Genomic DNA, 19,208 nt, shown 5'->3' with positions numbered 1-19,208 from the left:
AACTTGGCCCTAGAACCATTTTTATCCAAATTACGTCAAAACCCAATCATTTATGGATTTCAAACACCAAATTTCCATGTCAAACTCGCAGCCTATGCTGATGACATTCTCCTTTTTCTGTCTAAGCCAGAAGAATCAATTCCAGCTTTTTTAATGGAGGTGAAATCGTATTCACTTATTTCTGGATACAAATTAAACAATGATAAGTGCGAAATACTGCCTCTAACAAAACACACTTTCAGCTCACAGTTTAAAATCTCTCAATTTAAATGGAGTCCAAATCATATTAAGTACTTAGGTTTATATTTTACACCCTCAATCTCAGAAACAGTAACTTTATGCATGAATAAATGCCTTCAAAAGATCACAGAGCTGACTTCTAAATGGCATCCCCTTTATTTGTCTTGGTGGGGCCGCTTGGACACCATAAAGATGATGTTATCACCCATAGTATTATACACTATCTTGAATATCCCAATCCCCATTTCTTCCAAATTAATTAAAAAAATTAATTCAATGTTATCCTCTTTCTTATGGAATAACAAGAAATAACACATGTCTCTATCAAAACGAATCCGTCCTAAAACAGAGGGTGGAGTTAATTTTCCAGATTTCCAGGCTTATCACAAAGCTTTTTTACTGTGCCAGGCCTCTCTGTGGTTGCTTGACTCTGCAGATGACTGCCCTCTCTGGACTTCAGTTGAGCGCCTGTTTATGTCTCCTTACTCATTTTGCGAATATCTTTCTTTTTCACGTAAGCCACAGTCCATTTCCACTCCTGTACTGAAGTATACTTCCAAATTGCTTGATTTACCTTCTCACTCTACTCTGGATTCTAAGGATTCCTTTTTGAACTCCCCAATTTGGCATACTAAAGACTTATTAATCCATAATAGACCCTTTTATTGGAGGACTTGGAGGGACAGGGGTTTGCTATGGATTCATCAATTATTCTTAAATTCAGAATTTTTGCCTTTTGTTACACTCAAGCAGATATTCAACTTACCGACTTCCTTTATTCATAAATATAATATACTTAAACAAGCTGTATTGGAAGCATATTCCCATTACCCTGACATGCCTGCTACCTCCAATAATTCAGAGCCGTCTTTACGTCTTCATGCCCTCTTAATGTCCAAACCCAAAGCCTCTACTATTTACAAACAACTACAAGGCATTGAAATTGATAGACAGAAAACAAAAACTGAAGAGGCTTGGGAAAAAGACTTTGCGGTATGCTGGCCACTCTCACTTTGGAAGGGAATCTGGTCCAAAATTCGTAAGGCCTCTAGAGCAGCAAACACCACACAAACACTATTCTTTGTTTACAATATATTTTTTTTCACGCCAGCCATTTTATGTAAGCGTTATTCACCTACTTCGGACACATGTTGGACATGCTCTTCCCCCCATGCTGACCTGTTTCATATGTTATTCATCTGTCCACAAGTACAAACTTTTTGGAAGCAAGTATGGTCACAAGTCAACTTGATATATGATACTACATTTGCTTTTTCCTTTGTATACCCACCTCAATTGGCTACAAAGCGCGTTGACTTGTGTTCACCTGTTACGACATTTATTGATGATAGTGCTGAGATGTTCTTTACCAAAACCGTCTCAACGGGAGGTACCCAAACCATCCTGACTTCCCTAGTAGTTCCATACGTTTCTTTGATATTTCTTACAGTGCATATATGTTTCATTTAATGTATATTGTTTTCTATTATGTTTCACTTCTGTATTATCCGTCCAATTCCATTGCTTTGCAAACAACAATATTGAAATGTGAGGTTGTAAGATCTACAGCGTATTCTTTGTATGTTCACCTTGTTTTCTTTTCAATAAAAATATTTGAACTTAAAAGAAAAAAAAAAGAAAAAAAAACAATCATTGACAACCATATAGGTATCAACAAAGAATGTAATGGTATTTTAGCCTGCAATGTTTGTAGAGATAACACAGTGGCATTTGTGCATGTCATGGGTTAACAATCATGAAAACAAAATCAAGGCACCATAAAAATGCAAACCCACATAAATCTAAGAACACCTCACGACAACACCATTAACTGCTTTGACCATGACAATCTAAAGTAACCCATCTGGTTGTGCAAAAGATAGGATGAGGGTGAGCTTAAGGAAATATGTAAGCCATACACGGTATGTGCCAAAAATACTAAAGCATGGCTTGATCCAAAATTATTGATTGTGAATATTTGTAAAGACATCTTCCACAATATGTCAAATGACCTGTGCTGATTTAATAAAAAATTAAATGGCTGTAATTTTCCAGACATTTTTATAAAGGTGTACCTCAAAAGCTCTCAGGTTTTTCATGAATATACCCTTTTACCATATAACGTAGCTGTCCTTATACGCAACGCCAGGGATTTCTGTACCTCATCTGCTTGAGGCATACCTGTCATTAGATAAGAAAGCAGTAATTAGTCTCGCCAAGCTTGTCGGCAAGAGCATTGCTTCCTTAGATTGCTGGAGTGAAGCTGGATTAAGTTCTTAGGAAAGTGACACATCTCCTCTGTTCTGCTTCCTTTGGAAGAGGTTACCCAAGGATGAGGTTGTCCACTACATCAATTACATATGTACACTGCTTCTCGCCATGGAGAAATTTGCTTCTAGATACTTACCCCTTCCAGATGGGGACATTGCATAAACAAACACAATGCCACCACTTATAATGAGTGACACTCCAACCACAAACTGGCTGTCTTATGATCTGAGGAAAATGGCTGCCCAGTTATATTTGTGTCGTCCCATGGGCTGATCCAAAATATAAATAAAACTTCTAGCAAGCAGTGGCTTAAAGGACCTGACCTAATGCTTCTTTATGTATTTTTGTTTCTTCTTTACATGAGAAATGGAGAAACAGCTAAAGTTGTACTGAGGTTGTTGTTTTGCATTTAATTGGTAAAATTGTTTTTTGTTCAGTGGTTCATACTTCCCAGCAGACTAGATCTAATGTCGGAATGACACCTAATCCTTCCTTTTGTCTCTATGACTGTACTCAAAATTTGTAGGTCTTGGGACGTCGTCCTGATTAGGCTCCAATAATTATACTTAGAACATTAGGATTCCGTTCTGTCTAATAATGTCTGTTTAGGGGTGCATTCGGACTTTAAATTGGTCCAGGCAGACTATGCAAGACAAGGTGGCACTGGTTTGCTTTTGGTTAATTGATAAGCTTTTCACCATATGTTCCAATATTTTGGTGCACTTTTGCAGACACAGATTTTGGTACTACTTTGTGTGTGTTCTTGCTCTACAATTTTAAATGGGACAAATGACTGGGTCTCTTGGGTCCAACCCCCAGTCATGAAAATGTATCATTGCCCATTACTGAAAATCTCACATCCTATTAGCTGGGTTGTGCCTTTAGAATGAGGTTGCCAACACATGAAACTCAGCATTTTCAAAGAGGCAGTGGGCAGTGATACAATGTGGGTCTTTGTGATGATGGGGAACCACCGAGGGGTGGTGATCAGACAGTTCTGCTCAGGTTTGCGCAGTGCAGCATAGGGGATGCTTTGGTACTGCTGAGTCCAAAGAGGCTGCCAGAGCACCTTAGATCCACTTCCAAGAGTCCAGGAATGGGCAGGGGCACCACTTGGCAGGGTAGACGCACAGATGGCAGAGTCTAGGTGCAGGATTCAAGGTTGTTGGAGCCTGCTGAGGCTTAGTAGAAGGACAGCCAACTAGCCCTTGGAGTCACTTTGGGGTCCTGGGTTCAGCAGATGCAGCACCAGTCCTTCTCATCCAGACAAAAGGACAGAAGATAACAGGTCAGCACAGCAGGTCAGCAGTCCTTCAGGGTAGCAGTCCAGCTGAGTGGCAGTCCTTGTAGCAGTAAAGCAGTCCTTCTTCCTGGCAGAAGATTCTCCATACATATAATACTATTTAAAAAAATAGGTCCCCAACAATACAGTAGAATTCACGTGATTTAAACTGTGATTGCTAATATCTATATATACTAGATTGTCTTTGCAAATGCTTCATAGTAATCAAGATATTTATTGAAAGGTCAAATATTCATTCATCATTTACTAGCATTGGCATATTTACCTATCCTAGTGAAATCAAGCACAATTTATTAGAGTAGAAAAAGTGGATATGTACATTTTTATGTTCAAACCACACCCCCTAAACTTTGTGAAGGACATTTGAAGCAGTTACATTTTTCTTTAGAGGTACGTTTAGTAACAACATAAGTGTTGAAGCTTTGTGACGGACCTAGTAAACAGTTGCTTCTGACTCGAGAGGGACGTCTAGTAAAGTTCTGAAAGGCTGCAGTCTTCTTAAAGCCTTCACAAAGTTTCTTCTGACTCGTAATGGGCATCTAGTAATTACTTGGGTTAATGTAGCTATGTGAAAGGTCAGACCAATTGGCTTTGCCAATGTGTGTTTCCCTATGTTTTCCAAACTTATAATAAACCCATCTTACCCCTGACCTTTATTTGCAGTTGTTTGTTTTTCCGAAAAAGGAAAATATTTAATTTACGACATTTACTTAGAATGCTAATCTATCAGCTTAGAATGTTTGTACCAGAAAAAGTGTGACACTGTTTAGAATGTGTAGCAGTGGCCGGCTTAAGAGCTGCACTGGTGAGTCTGAGGAATAAACTAAACATTGCTAGAACATCTGTATTCATGCTCTCAGTATTGTCACCAGAGGAACATGGTGCATCACACTGTTTCAGATATTCCTACTCCACCTTGTTCAACACCCTCTTTGCAGTTCATAGCCTTCTTTTATTTGTGCCTTTCTGCCTGATTTGGTTTTGTTTGCATTGCATTGACAGTTTTATTTTTGTTCTAACTATTGTTTAACTTTTTTGAATGCTTTTTTTTTTTTAGCTTTGCCTGTCCTTGCTCATGCCTTTTTCCAACTGATCCCTTTTGAGAAGTATCAATAATTCTCATGGCAACTTGTTCCCAACCACACCTCTGAAACCCTATGTTATGGCGTGTTGGTATGATATTGTTAGGACAAGGTCCTCTTTTCAGTCTTCGACGGATAAAGTAAAGGCTGATTAAGACTGCAACTTGGAAACATGTTTTTAACTTTCAATTCTGCACATCACTATTGAAAGTCATTTGCGCAAAACACCCTCGGGCCTATTTACAAAGGCCTTTTGGAGTGCATAAAGTAGTACTTATGCCATATTCTTATATGTACTCCTACACATCTTTGAACAATAGGAATAAAATAGGGCTATTTAGAGAATGGTCATATGAAAATAATTGTTTAAATAGAAAGGACTTTTACTACTAGAGAGTAGGACATTTTGAGAAGGGCACAAAAAGGCATGTAAGACTACATACAACAGTACCCCTGTAGGACTACTTCCCATACTCATAAATACTTTTGTGAATCAGCCTCTCTATCATTTCAACAATCTATATCTCATTACATCATGTTACTGAGGAAAACATGTGCTTTCCTCAAGACCTTTCACATAAATTCTTGTCAAAAACATTAGTTTAATAACTACCCTCACCAATTAAATCTTCCTAGCCATGCGAAAGATGCAAAAAATTATGCCAAAATAAAGACTTCAACACAGTGACGTAATGAAAAGCCTATGAAACCTGCTGTGAGAAAAGTTGTAGTTTTACGCAAGCTTCCCACAAAAAAGTGTGTTGCTTGCCAAACTGGACTTGCGTTTTCCCGCATAATATCAGTTTGAAATGTTTCATCAGACAGTAACAGTGGCCGGAAAGTAGGAGGTCACAGTTTATTCGGTAATGTATTTCTTTCCCACCAACTCAACCTAGGACACGTCATTAAGCCAGTGACAGATGCCTGCTATGTTTTTTGTTGCACTGCACGTGGAATGTTGCCAAGGGTCGGGCCAAAAGATTGTCATATCTTAATTCCTCACACACTTAATCTTATCTTTGCCTGTTTCAATATGTAGCCCCCTATATTTGTGAAATTCACAGGCTTACAGTTCTTACATTTCATAATAATTTGGAGTGAGGGAACCGGTTTCTTAAAAGACTGTATTTTATAAGCTGTTTTAGGATAGAAAGAAATCCAATAGGGACTAGTGAGGAATGTTGCCATCCGGTTTGTTTTGAAATTCTTCTAGAAGAGACCTCCAACAAAAATAGTATCTTACGGTTTAAATCTATCTATTTAGTGTGTATATATCACATCAAACTTTGTGTTGACCCCTACAAAATTTCCAAAATCCCATACAAATTCTATCGTGCATTTCTACTGTTTATACAATAAGCAATGCGTCCAAATACATAATAAAATTCAGCCCCTGTTTCTTCCTCAAACATCGGAAGTTTATTTTTAAACAACATATATTATTATGTGTTGAATTTGTACCTATATTGTGTTTGAAACTAAGCTTTTTTGCAAATCAAAAAAAGAAAAAAACCCTGAGGTCTGAATACCTAATAAATAGGAAACCAAATCAACTACGAGAAAGCAGTTGAAGACTATAACACGTTCAATAATGTAGTTTTGACACGAGAAATGGAAAGAAAATCTCATATGTGTTGATAATTTTACAAATTAAATATGAATTAATCAGAAACCTTGTGTTTCTCTGTGGCTCATATTGTTCACCCGCAAACACACTGTGGGAGAGGTTCCCCTACTTACGTCCTACTGTGACAAAGAGAAAAGCAGGATTTTTCAGTTTGGGAAAGGAATATTGCACATGCATGCGGAAATCATGCATTGATTATTTAAAACCACATGAGGCATGACCACTAAAAACAGACTGTCCCTTTAATTTTCTAAATACTGGACTTCAAATATGTATTAATTTAACACAATACAATAAAAGCTAATGTAAGAAATTGGGTTATTAGTTGAGAGGGGCGAAAACCCCACTCAATTAGTAAACACTATCCTTGTCAGGCTGAACCTCACCATCACTAAATAAACTTGTGCTTAGCCCTTTGCAAGGGGTAGTGACCAGTGTTCCCTCTAAATTGCGCGCATGTGCGCACCTCTTTCACCCCGAGCGCGCAGTGTCCTATGTGAAGCGCACACAGAGCAGATCCCTCGAGGGTTTCACATCGAAGGGAGGAGCAGGGCAGGGAAGTTTCCTTTTTATGACAGCCTGTGCGCTGTGCTCGCATTCAGTAGAAGAAGCTCCTGTACTTGCTGCAATTGTTTTGATAATGTAGCGCAGCTGGGGGATGATTGTGGGCAATTGTGAAAATATTTCTGTTAATTGCGACGCATGATGGTGCTGCGATTAACAGGAATACTTTCACAAATGCCCACTAGCAGCCGCAGCCGCACTCTATTAAGAAATGAAATGCATCAAGTACAAAAGCATGTTGTGTGTTTTACACGTCATGCTTTTGAACTTGATGCATGTTTTCTGGTTAATGGAACACAGTTGGGCTGACTATTGGCCTTTGTGAAAATATTTCTGTTGATTGCACTGCATGATGGTGCTGCGATTAACAGGAATACTTTCACAAATGCCCACTATCAGCCCGCAGCTGTACTCTATTAAGGAATGAAATGCAGCAAATACAAAAGCAGGACATGTAAAGCACACGTCATGCTTTTGGACTTCCTGCATTTCTTTTAGGTTTTGGAAAAGGGATTGCAACAAATGTGGGCCTAAGTGCTATACCCAAGGGTGGGGTGCTCATGACAGCCAAAATAAAGTCGCTCTAAATGGCACTGTAAGACCTGCCCCTTTTGTCTTTTAGGGCTAGTGGGACTCTTTGCTCCAAGAACCCAGGCTGAAACCACCTATTTGCAGGAAACAGGCTGTTGAAGACTAGGTGCTGTAGAGGGATTAGCACACCACTCCCCCTGGAGAGATCCTGAACTCCCATACAGTTCTCCAACACCCATCCACTGCAATTAACTTACCCAGATACTCAGTGATGACTTGATTTTTTTACTTCAAGACCACTCCAGGCTTTTGCAAGAGGCAGACAGGCTCCTCCTTGAATGAGTGGATATGTGTGTAGATCTTGGAATTACTGAATTGGTGTGTTGTAAGTGGTATTGCTATGTCCATTCATTTGAAAATGTTAGTTTCTATTTTTGAGTGTGTGTATCAAAGGTTCTATTATGGTGAGAGGAGGTCTGCCACTCTATCACAAGGATGATGTCATCAGTGATGTCATCAATGATGTCATTTGAGATGTCATCAGTGATGTCATGAGTGATGTCACTGACCATGTCATGAGTGATGTAATATGTGACGTCATCAGCAGTGCATTGCGGGCGCGCGAGTTATAGTTAGCTGAACTAACTATAACGTGGGAATTTCAATGGTTTTGTACGAGAGAAATGTCCAACTAACTATAGCGCACCTGAAACCTATGGTTTTCCAGTGAATTTCTAAGATTTTTTAAATGCTAACTCCTAACTATAACATGCCTAAAACCTATGTTTTTTTGAGTGAATTTCAAAGGTTTTGTAAATGACAATTTTTAAATGTATTAATTGTTATATTGATTTTTTTTATACTGATTTCCTACATTTTTTTTAACTATTTATTTTTAGTTATTTAATTTTTTAAATTACATTATAATTACATTATACATTACATTACAAAATATACTTTCTCAGAATTAATTACTTTAGTTTAAATACTTTGCAACTAGGCAATAGACTTTTAAGTACAGTAGTTACAGTTGTTGCAATGGGCAACACAATTTCAAACACAATGCACCATTGAGCTCAATGTGAATTTCTATTTAAATGCAATTAGTTACTTTATGGATTACTTTTCTAATCACAGGACTGGATCCTAGATTCAGTCCTTGGACATCTCCTGTAAACAGTTGAGTAAAAGCGTTTTGGTTACAGTAGTGATTTTTAAGGAATATTATTGTATTCTAAAAGTTGATAGAAACTTTTTCACACAGAATCACCAATGTTATCCTACGGCAGGAAATTCACTAAGCAGGTAAGTAGTGTTATCGTCACTTTTTCTTACTCAGTGGTGGATCCTGGATCCAGCACTGGTGCATCAACTGTAAACAGTTGCAAGAATGCGTTTAAGTCATACAGACGATTTTTAAGGAATATTTTTAGTTTGTGAAAATAGACACTTAGAAACTTTTCTGCTGAAAACCAGACAATGGATTCCTATGGAAGGAAATACAAGTTACTGGTAAGTACGGTTAGAATTACTTTTCAGGGTCAGTGCTGGGCTAAAAGATGCAGCACTGAGGTCTCTCCTGATAACAGGTGAGTAAATCGAAAATAGTAGCTCTGCTGATTTAAAAGGAATATTTTAAAGTTCCAAAACTCCACACTTAGAAGAATTGTCAAGTGAAACCAGTCAAAGTTACCCTATGGAAGGAAATTCACTTAGCAGGTAAGTAGTGTGATCATCACTTTTTCTTACTCAGTGGTAGATCCTGGATCCAGCACTGGTGCATCTCCTGTAAACAGTTGAAAGAATGCGTTTAAGTCATACATGCGATTTTTAAGGAATATTTTTAGTTAAAGAAAATAGACATTTAGAAACTTTTCTGCTGAAAACCAGACAATGGATTCCTATGGAAGGAAATACAAGTTACTGGTAAGTACGGTTAGAATGACTTTTCAGGGTCAGTGCTGGGCTAAAAGATGCAGCACTGGGTTCTCTCCTGATAACAGGTGAGTAAATCGGAATTCGTTCTTGGGATGATTTTAGGTGAATATTTTAAAGTTCCAAAACTGCACACTTAGAAGAATTTCCAAGTGAAACCAGTCAATGTTAGCCTATGGAAGGAAATTCAAGTTACTGGTAAGTATGGTTAGAATTACTTTTCAGGATCAGTACTGGGCTCAAAGATGCAGCACTGAGGTCTCTCCTGATAACAGGTGAGTAAATCGGAATTCGTAGTACATCCAGTAAGCGCCACAGAGCTGCGTAGCAGAGAGATGTCAAAAGGGGCATGGCCTGCACCACCTCTCTGCAACGCAGTGCAGTGGCGCTTCCTGGAAGCACCTGGTGGGCTACTTGGCCCCCATGGTCCCTGAGGTTTGAAGTGGAATTCTTTTCCCCAACTTAAAACGCGCCACAGGGCGTGTTTGTACACATCACGTCAGGCCCCGTCCCCTCCCTTCACCACTGTGTAAACGCGCCCTGTCACCGTTCTAAATTGAGAGATTAAGTCCCCTTCAATCCTAAGGGTCCCTAGGGTCAAACTAGCCCACTGGGTACCTCCAGTAAGCGCCACAGAGCTGAGTTGCAGAGAGGTGTAAAAAGGGGCGTGGCCTCTGAACACCTGTCTGCAACGCAGCTCCCTGGCGCATACTGGAGATACCTGTTGGGCTATTTGGCCCTCAGGGACCCTCAGTATTGAAAGATAATTAATTCCCCAACTTAAAACGCGCTACAGGGCGCGTTTGCACGGTGGTGAAGGAAGGGGGCGTGGCCTGAGGTGATATGTCTGCAAACACACCCTGTGGCGCGTTTTAATTTAGAGAATTAATTCCTCCTCAATCCTGTGGGTCCCTGGGGGCCAACTAGCCCACCAGGTACCTCCAGTATTCGCCAGGAGGCTGCGTTGCAGAGAGGTCCTTAGAGGCCACGCCACTTTTTATAACACACTGCAACGCAACTCTGTGGCGCTTACTGGAGGTATATCAACAAAAAGTCTGCGGGTCTTTACAAAAGTAAAACTGACACTAACCCAACAAAATGTTCAAGAAAGAAGTCCTCACAAAAAGGACGGAGTCCCATCACCCACCGAAGTGGCATGCTTCATCATCTGGGGCCTCCTCTTAACCGCACCTGGTGCCGTTAAGGAGCTACAACTCCTTGCCATTGTCAATATGAGGAGCTCGCGGATGTTTTGATGTGTATCAGGAGGACTAAATCTCCAAATAGGCAAGGAAGCTACCTAGCGTGTGGTGAAGTATAATGTGAAAAATGTGCAGTGTGGATGACCAGTGAAAGAAAATTAACTACCCAGAGAAAAATACATTTATTCAGTATCCCTGGGTGTTAACATAAAAAACATGCAGGTACCTGGTGGGCCAGTTGGCCCCCAGGGACCGTTGGCGCGTTTTAAGTTGGGGGATTAACTCCCCGTGACTACTGAGGGTCCCCTGGGCCCCCTGGCACGTTTGCAGAGGGGGAACAAATTCCCCTTGAATACTGGGGGTCCCTGGGGGCCAACTAGCCCACCAGCTACCTCCAGTAAGCGCCACAGAGCTGCGTTGCAGAGAGGTGTAAAAAGGGGCATGGCCTCAGAACACCTCTCTGCAACGCAACTCCCTGGCGTATACTGGAGGTACCTGGTGGGCTAGTTGGCCCCCAGGGACCCCCAGTATTCAAGGGGAATTTGTTCCCCCTCTGCAAACTTGCCAGGGGGCGCGTTTGCAGAGTGGTGCAAGGAGGGGGCGTTTTTTTTTTTTTAAGAAGCTGTGTAGCCCCCCTTCTTTTTCTAATTTATTGGCCTTGGGGACCCCATCCCCCAGGGCCTGCCCCCAATTTGTTTAAGAAAAATATAAAAATCGGGAAGGGGACCGCGTGGCCCCCTTCCTGAGGCCATAATTTGCCCCGGGGACCCCATCCCTCGGGGCATGGCCCTTTTTATTTATTTTTTATTTTAGAGGGGGCTGCCTTGCCCCCTCCTGTGGCCACTTATGGCCCCGGGGCCCCATCCCCCGGGGCCGGCCCTTTTTTATTTTTATTTTGGGGAGTGGGGCCACTAATAGCCCCGGGGACCCCATCCCCCGGGGCTGGCCCACTCCTTTGGGGACCGTGGGGGGGTCCTCAATCCCCCCAGGGTCCCAGCCGGCTCACCGCATCCTGCGGGAGCCGGCATTGCTTTTCCACACGGGGAGCAGCTAACATGCTGCTCCCAAGGTGGAAAAGCAATCTGCTTTGCTATTTGGAAGAGAGAGCAGGTTTCCTGCTCTCTCTTCCAAATAGCAAAGCAGTTTGCAATGACAGGGTGGGAGCCGCGAGGCTCCCGCCCTGTCATTGCAAACAGCAGTGTCCCGGGGGTGGGCCCCCCGGAACACTGCAGGAGCCGGCCCTAGGGGGTGGCGGTCCCCAGGGCCATCAAGGGCCCCAGGAGGGGTGCCGCGCGGCCCCCCTCCCACCTGTTTCAAAGCCCGGGGGGGGTGGTGTCCCCGGGGATGGGGGGTCCGTCACAGACCCCTCAATTTACATATTTAGAGCCCGGGGAGGTGGTGGTCCCCGGAGCGTGTGGGGAGCTTGAGCCCCCCCACACAGGGTATATTTAAAAAAAATAAAGCCCAGGGGGGCGGTCCCCAGGGCCGCGGGGGGCCATGAGCCCCCCGCCATTCATGTTTTTTAAGCCCCGGGGGTGGCGGTCCCCGGGGCGCGGGGGGCCTGAGAGCCCCCCCAACAAAAACTTGAAGCCCCGGGGAGTGGCGGTCCCCGGGGCTTGGGGGGCCTGAGAGCCCCCCAATGAATATTAAGAAGCCCCGGGGGCCCCCCTTTACATAACTATTGCCCCCAGGATTTGGCCCCCCGGGGGCCAATTACCAAAGAAGCGCGGGAGCCCGTGCTTAATTTTTTTTTAATTTTCAACCGAAATTCGCGCTGGGTGCGTGAATCTCGCCGATTTTTTTTTTTTTAATGCTTTGTTTGGCCCTGGGGGTTCTTGTGGGACCCCCTGAGCAGGCTTAGGGCATCAGGGTGTTTCTGCCCTGCCCCCTTTTTGCGTTTTTCGCGTTTGTTTTTTAGGTTTCTTGTTCCTCGGTTCTACCGAGGCACAAGATGGCTGCCAACACTTCCTGATTTGGAGTGTTGACAGTTAGACAATTAGAATACAGCTCGTGCACGGCAGGGTGTGCGCTGGGTGCGCATAGGGTGCGCGGATCCTCCAATGCTATAGATATATATGTACTTTTAAATGTCATTTTCCCAGGAACTACTGAACGGATTTACACCAATTAAGCAAAAGGCACGAGTCTGAACTAAGGACTACTTCTTTGCCAAATTTGGTGTAATTCCGTTCAGCAGTTCGGGCTGTAGCTGCGGCTAAAGGTCCTATGGGAAATTGCATGGGGAAAACGTGTTTTGGGACCCCCCTTTTTTCTCGGCCCCCGCTTGATGATCTCCATGAAACTTTCAGGATAGGAGCGGACCAGAGCTGGCCAAAAGTTTTGAAAATTTTGCGAAGATTCGTCAATCGGCGCCAAAGTGTTCCAAATATAATGCTGCGGATTTCCTATGGAAAATAGGTCCGAACTATAACTATCTACTGGCGACCGCCAGTAGATAATATATATATATATATATATCTTTCTCTACTCCCTCTCTAATCTCGCTTCTGATCTCTCCCTTCTAAGGGTTCTGTTGCGCCTGCTGCAATGATCCAAAGCAAACTGGAAAAAGTGAGTGGTACCAACAGCTGGCCCTTCAGAAACAAACTTCATAATGCTGCAACCGCCAGGTAAATGCCTGATAGGATAAATGACCAGTCTGGTATTGGTTGCAGAAAGCAACGCTTGTAAACAGATAGAGGCAAGCTCTGCTGACTGATTCCAACCTTTGCTGTCTGCAACAAGTGCTTTGACTCAGAGAAATTCCAAGCCCTAATATACGTGATTAAAACACAGCAACAAAAAAACCATCAGACAGTCAGTTCTGAACGGAACAAGCTCATCTGTTCTTGATATTGCCTGTGTCTTACAAGAAATGTATTTTGCCCAGTAAACCCATGCAGCAGTGCTGCTCAAGTGGATTGACAATATTCCTGTCTAACAGAAGAGCAAGTCTGAAACAAAAATGTCATCAGATGGAAGTTGGACTAAGAACACCATAATAGCTCTTATGATTTTTAAAATGCATTGCAAAACATTTGTTCCACATATTTGAACCCATATGTATATAGTATGTGTGATCCTATAAATACACATTTAAAGAAACACATCCATCTAGGAAGAGAGTTTATTTTCATTTTGCAATATGGCTATTCTAAATTGCAACAGTTGGGCCTGTTTTTATAACATTCCTGTCATTTTTTCAGATGTGGCCTTTGCTTCAAAGTGTATTTCTCAAACTCCCTATGGAATATAAGTGGTACCAGAGTTATAGGATGGGAGGCATGAAATGGTCACAACAGGTCTGGCAGAAGGACCCTGGGAAAGAACCACTGCTCATAAATTCCCTGGTGTTGACACTTTTTATTTTGACCAACAGGGAGGGCAGGTCGTACTGCCGGCCTTGTATGATCCAAATTGGTAACTTCTCATGATAGCTATAAATCCTGTGATTTGAGATTGAAAGTTGATAAGAGTTGTCTCACTTGTTTGCTGAAGAGGTAAAGTAAATAGAACTGGAAACATCGACCAAAAAGATAAAGAAAGCATGAAGTAATATTAGTCTGTTTGCAAGTCCATCGAGTGCATACTAGTAATCGGGGTTCAGGCACTGCACCAAGGAAAAACAACCAGGAGAAAACATGTTGTAAAAAAAAAAAATACCATACCATTCTCAATACATCTCTTAATTGTTAAGCTTTCAATAATCGAGTTTTATTAGGAATAAGATGGGTAAACCAAACGGATATACGATGCTGAGCATAGCTTGTCCATGGTGATAAAGTGCTCGTCACCCACATTACCTTAGAATATATACAACAGGCATAAGTGCCTATTGTAGGGAAACAAAAACAAATCACAGACCACGAAACAAAGCAAGCATCAGTCCTCACATAAGAAGCAGAACATGTAGCATACACCTCAGAAAACCCATTTGCCACGGTTAAACAGTAGCCGTTTGATTCAGGCAATCCATATTGAGAAATATTTACACCCTCATTATTAGTTGCTCTGTAGTAGCTCATGTTGAACCTCACCCCCACAATTTTTCAAAGAAAAATGTTGGTAGGTCAAATCTGCTGGTACTATATAAGAAGAAAAATCACATTATATATATCGAGACAAGCAGATTTTGGTGCAATATGCAATACATTAAACATGTCATTTCCGATTATTGGGGTACAACTTGTAATAAGTGTTATTAATGCACCTGATAAAGTCCAACCCATGGGGAGTTGTATTTTATCGAATGCAATTCTTATCACACCAAACACCAGGCTATTCTGTATCAAAAATGGACACCCCAAAAAAAGATTCGGTTAAGTATTATTTGTGCATCAATTCTTTTGTGTCTGAGCAACTGTTATAAACAATATATTTTTTTAATTGAGATTCAGGGGTGCTAAAAAATATAAAACCAAAAACCGGTGATAAATTGTAAGAAAAGAAAAAAGTTATCTACTAATACGAACTCTATGAAAAAAACAATGCAGCCATTGCACAGTAAAAATATAAAATCATACATTAAATAACGCAAAAGGCATATTCCTGAGGATACCGCCCAAAAGCAGGATTTTTTTTCATGAAAAGGAAAATATCGAAAGTAAAATTACACACAAGATCCTAATCCAGAGGGTATTAGAGGTGGCCACATCTTCCTGCCTGATGGTTGACTAATCATTGCAATGCCAGTAGTAGGGTCTGACCGGCAAACATGCTGTTAATCAATGCAGCCGGATACGAGACAGGAATTTCGATACTAAGCTAAAGTCCGAAGGCAACAAGCATGGTCTTTTTACTTGAGTGACCAAAAATAAAGGGGCATATTTATAATAACTGGCGCATCCCTGCATATCAGCAGGGATGCGCCAGTTATTTTGCGCCCCAGCTCCGCCATCATGGATGCGCCGCATTTATAATGCGGCGCACCATGGGGCAAAAACGGCACAGATGCGTCACGCATCTGTGCCGTAAAAGTGGCGCATTGCTGGAGTTGCGTCGCAAGCGCGACGCAGCTCCAGCAATGCTCTGGGGGGCCCTATCTGCACAATGCTGCGTCAATCCTTACGCCTGCTTCAAGCAGGCGCAGGGTTTTGACGTAGCATGGGCTCAAAAGTGAATGAGTGAAATCTTGTAGATTTCACTCAGCCACTTTTAGGAGGCGTTCCTGCGCCGGAACACCCCCACCTGCCCTGGAACGCCTACATGTGGCGCAGGGCTTTACAACGTGACGCATCTCCCAGATGCGTCACGTTGTAAATACCCCGCACCATGCCGCAGGATTTGCGCCGCTGCTGCGTCACAAAAGTGACGCAACGGCGGCGTAAATGAGGCGCAAGTCAAACATAAATCTGCCCCAAAATTTTTTGTTTTGAAAATCTCCTCCCAGAAGATTGTGATTGCGCAACATTCACCCTTATGGAAAGCACAATGTGTCATGCTGTGGTTTCCTATATTCCCAATCTGTATAGCCAGCCTTCTGTAATATTAAATGCCCCAACACGCTTCTAGTGATCTGACAGGCGGGTATACCCACAGCTCCATGCAAATGAGCAAAGACACCGTTCTACCACCACATTCAATGTTATAGACCTTGCACATGCACAGTACTGGCAGTAGTATGTAATAGACTCGACTTTTAAAATATAGACTATGTTAAAGTTGAGTTAAAATTGCCATGGTAATAATGTTGTGTCGTTCATTATTTCCTAGAGCTGTTCCAAAAATTGCACATTTTAAACATAGTTTTATATGCATACTTTATTTTTATTTAACTGAACCCTGATCACCCCATTGTACTCCTTAAAGGTTCCCATCCCTGCATCCTTAATAACCCTGAACTATCCAGCCGGACATAAAACTAGCACCGCTGAGGTCTACCCTCAAATACAGCTGCACTGTTCATCACAGGCATAAAGAAAAATCACGTCACACCACGTCTGCCCTCCATTCTCTGAACTGGCTACATTGTGAATCTAGAATCCACCTAAAAATAGCATGCATGGCATACAAAGCCATCCACCGCAATACTCCTCGCTACCTGGCTCAGAAACTGGCTCTATCTAGAAGGAACAGACCTTCTTGTAGTGCAAGCTTCCTACTACTGAAACCCCAAAAATTTCACACAAAAAAACTTGTAAGAGAACTTTGTCCGGAATCGCCCGAAAAATGTGGAACTCTCTTCCTCCAGAGATCAGGACCATCCCTTCATTCACCCTTTTCATAAACGAAGTAAAAATGATACTTCTGAATAATCCCTTTCCTATTTCATGTGACTATCCGTACATATTTAATTTTATTTGTGGTGTTTTCACTATGTCTCTTTGTATTATCTATGCACGCTATATGGTTTTCCCCTTTGTTTAGTGTTTGGGCTCCATCTTATAACTCTACATTTCACTCCTTGTACAATTGATGCTATTGCTATGTTGTACAGCGCTCTGACACCAAATGTTGGTCTCGTTTGCGCTTTGTAAAACTTCATAAATAAAATGCATAAATAAAAATCCCTTAATGCTACCCTTCCCGGAACTCTTAAAAACCCTTACTATACCTTTATGCTATGCTACCTTGAACCATAAAAGTCACTAAATACCCTTTATTGCTAACAATCCCTGAGCTCTACCTACCTCTTACCACCGCTTAATGACACTCTTCCTGGAACCCTAAAAACTCCTTACTATCCCTTTGCACACTCTACCCTGAACCTCAAAACATCTCACTACCTCTTACCGGTACAATTTCCAGAACCCCTAAAAAACTCTTAATACCACTTAAGGCTACCCTTCCCTGAACCCTAACAATTCTGTATTTCCCTTGTTTACTACCCATCTCAGAACCCTAAAACCCTAAACTATTTCTAAATGCTACCTTTCCCTGAACCCCAAAAAAATTAACTTTCCCTTAACGCTACCCTTCCCTGAAACCTAAAAGCACTAAATATCCCTTAACACTACCAATGGCCCAACCCTACCAACCCCATACTACCCCTGAACGGTACATTTTATCAGAATCCTAAAAATCCCTCACTAGTCCCCATCCAAGGCTCCATCTCAGAGTAAATGCACCTCGCTACTTTAACAGAAGGATGCCCCCTTACCCATGCTCCCAGTTCTCTTATTTTTGCGGCGAAAGGTAAAACATTTCTTAGATTTTCTTTTTCCTTGTATTTTGTCAGTAGGCAACACTTTTTACATAATTCCTTTCAAGTCACTATTTACCCGCGATATTTTTAATGTAAAGAGCCCTTTCACTTAAATTTTCGACCACATAGGGCTTAATTAAGATGTCAATCAGACGAGCGTCCCACCAACACTGTAGCGGAATGAAGCTGCCTGCCTATATTTCGGTGGTTCCACCCACTGCATTAGGATGTGACTACCCTATGGGCAGTTGGAAACATCCATTGTTTAATTGCAGCTTGTTCGGAAGCTGCAAAAGGGTTGCAGCGCAAGATACAATTTAAATATTTATATTTTAACCATAGGTGCCCCAAAGCCCCATAGTGTAAGGCCAGAAAGTAAGAGGGCCGTGCTAGGGAACCCCAAAGTCACTTTCTGCCTGCCTTTTTATGGCAGGCGGACCGCCTTGAAAGGGCAGGTGGAAAGCAACATTGTAATCCTGACAACGGAGCCATGGATGACTCCGCCGTCATTATGGGATTACTATTCTGCCTGCCACCCCGACGGGCTTTATGAGCCCATCGGAATGCAGCAGAATTACCCCCCCACGTTTCCCTTCGACCGCCAGTACTAATAGTTATAAAACTGGTTTATGGCATCACAATGAGAGAATTATCTGGCCCACTAGCAATGGAATTGCCATTTGCAGAGTGTTGTGCTCCAATCACACAAGCCTCTCATTGCTGAAATTTTGATTACAAGATTGAACAGGCAGACATACAACCTGGTTTAGAGTTTGCTGGAAAATCCCATGATTTATGAAGGTAAGTGAAAGGGCCTGATTTCCAAGTGAGAAGTAACGGGACGGCTATTATCAAACAATCGAAGTGCTACCATCCTCTCTGATACCTAATTCTATATTAAGTGTTGGAGAAGACAACCACCCTAACATCACTTCCACTGTCCCTGTCAATCAATTGTAGCACCACAGGTATTGGTGTCAGACTAGCCTTCCAATTTAGGTACACGTTTCTACCACTTTTTCTGCAGTGCCCCTGCCATACAAGACATACATTTATATAATGACAGCTCTGCATGAAACTGAACAGAAAACAATCCATGACACAATGGAAGAAAACTCACAGGACCTCAGGGACACTTCTAATGTGAGGAAAAGAAGCCCCAATATAGGGTTGCATTTCTAGTACACAAATTAGGAAAAAACAATTTCCCCATGTTGCACAGGGAAAATAAAATGTATTTGCAAGATAGATTTTTTTCAAGTGAGTGTTGTCCATATACATTTATATCCATATAAATAGAGAAGAAAGC

The sequence above is a fragment of the Triturus cristatus genome, chromosome 2_1 (genome assembly GCF_964204655.1).
Source record: "Triturus cristatus chromosome 2_1, aTriCri1.1, whole genome shotgun sequence".
Lineage (NCBI taxonomy): Eukaryota > Metazoa > Chordata > Amphibia > Caudata > Salamandridae > Triturus > Triturus cristatus.
This window is presented reverse-complemented; position numbering follows the sequence as displayed.